This window comes from Neofelis nebulosa, chromosome 4, assembly GCF_028018385.1.
Source record: "Neofelis nebulosa isolate mNeoNeb1 chromosome 4, mNeoNeb1.pri, whole genome shotgun sequence".
Taxonomy (NCBI): Eukaryota; Metazoa; Chordata; class Mammalia; order Carnivora; family Felidae; genus Neofelis; species Neofelis nebulosa.
The window spans coordinates 109227228-109229619 of NC_080785.1; positions in this window are offsets into that span (position 1 = coordinate 109227228).

Genomic DNA, 2392 nt, shown 5'->3' on the forward strand with positions numbered 1-2392 from the left:
CCTCTCCAGCATCTATAGTCTCCTGATTTGTTCATTTTGGTCACTCTGACTGGCGTGAGGTGATATCTGAGTGTGGTTTTGATTTGTATTTCCCTGATGAGGAGAGACGTTGAACATCTTTTCATGTGCCTGTTGGCCATCCGGATGTCTTCTTTAGAGAAGTGTCTATTCATGTTTTCTGCCCATTTCTTCACTGGGTTATTTGTTTTTCGGGTGTGGAGTTTGGTGAGCTCTTTATAGATTTTGGATACTAGCCCTTTGTCCCATATGTCATTTGCAAATATCTTTTCCCATTCCGTTGGTTGCCTTTTAGTTTTGTTGGTTATTTCCTTTGCTGTGCAGAAGCTTTTTATCTTCATAAGGTCCCAGTAATTCACTTTTGCTTTTAATTCCCTTGCCTTTGGGGATGTGTCGAGTAAGAGATTGCTACAGCTGAGGTCAGAGAGGTCTTTTCCTGGTTTCTCCTCTAGGGTTTTGATGGTTTCCTGTGTCACATTCAGGCCCTTTATCCATTTTGAGTTTGTTTTTGTGAATGGTGTGAGAAAGTGGTCTAGTTTCAACCTTCTGCATGTTGCTGTCCAGGTCTCCCAGCACCATTTGTTAAAGAGACTGTCTTTTTTCCGTTGGATGTTCTTTCCTGCTTTGTCAAAGATGAGTTGGCCATACGTTTGTGGGTCTAGTTCTGGGGTTTCTATTCTATTCCATTGGTCTATGTGTCTGTTTTTGTGCCAATACCATGCTGTCTTGATGATGACAGCTTTGTAGTAGAGGCTAAAGTCTGGGATTGTGATGCCTCCTGCTTTGGTCCTTTTTTTTTTTTTTAATTTTTTTTTCAACGTTTTTTATTTATTTTTGGGACAGAGAGAGACAGAGCATGAACGGGGGAGGGGCAGAGAGAGAGGGAGACACAGAATCGGAAACAGGCTCCAGGCTCCGAGCCATCAGCCCAGAGCCTGACGCGGGGCTCGAACTCATGGACCACGAGATCGTGACCTGGCTGAAGTCGGACGCTTAACCGACTGCGCCACCCAGGCGCCCCTCCTGCTTTGGTCTTCTTCTTCAAAATTACTTTGGCTATTCGGGGCCTTATGTGGTTCCATATGGATTTTAGGATTGCTTGTTCTAGTTTCGAGAAGAACGCTGGTGCAATTTTGATTGGGATTGCACTGAATGTGTAGATAGCTTTGGGTAGTATTGACATTTTGTCAATATTTATTCTTCCAATCCATGAGCAGGGAATGTCTTTCCATTTCTTTATATCTTCTTCAATTACCTTCATAAGCTTTCTATAGTTTTCAGCATACAGATCTTTTACATCTTTGGTTAGATTTATTCCTAGGTATATATACATATATTTAAAAGATGCTACCTGGTAATGACTTTGTAGATACAACACTAAAGACACCATCCATGAAAGAAATAAATGACAAACTGGATAAAAATTGAAATCAAAGCCTTTTGCTCTGTGAAAGATAATGTCAAGAGAATGAGAAGATAAGTAAAACATTGGGAGAAAATAATTAAAAATACATTCTCATAAACGACTGTTTTCTAAAATATGCAAAGAACACTTAAATCTCAACAATAAGAAAACAAAAAACTTAATTAAAATATGGACCAAAGACCTGAATAGACACTTCACCAAAGAAGATAGAAAGATGGCAAGTAAGTATCTAAACGGATGCTTCACATTATATGTCATCAGGGAATTACAAATGAAAACAATGTTCCACTACACACCTATTAGAATGGCCAAAATCCAAAACGCCAAATGCTAGCAAGGATGTGGAACAATGGGAACTCTGATTTATTGCTAGTAAGAATGTAAAATGATGCAGCCACTGTGGAACCCAGTTTGGTGTTTTCTTACAAAACTAATTGTAGTGGGGCACCTGGGTGGCTCAATCAGTTAGGTATCCGAGTTCATCTTAGGTCATAATCTTATAGATCATGGGTTCAAGCCTTAAGTTGGGCTCTGTGCTGACACCTCAGAGCCTGGAGCCTGCTTCAGGTTCTGCTGCCCTTTCCCTGATCACACTCTGTCTCTCTCATAAAATAATAAACATTTAAAATAATTAAAAAAAAAAAGAATCACAGTCTCCAGCAATATACTGCTTGGTATTTTTCCAAAGGAGTTCAATGTTTATGTTAAAGATTTACACCCACACAAAAACCTGTACTTGGATGTTTGTAGCACATTTACTCTAATTCAGCAAAACGTGCAAGCCACCTTATAATATTATCCAGCGCTGAAAAAACAAAAACAAAAACAAAAACAAAAACAAAAACAAAAACCTATCATGCCATGAAAAGACATGGAGGAAACATACATGCATATTACTAAGTGGAAGAGGCCAATCTGAAAAGGCTATGTACCGGGTGATTCCAACTC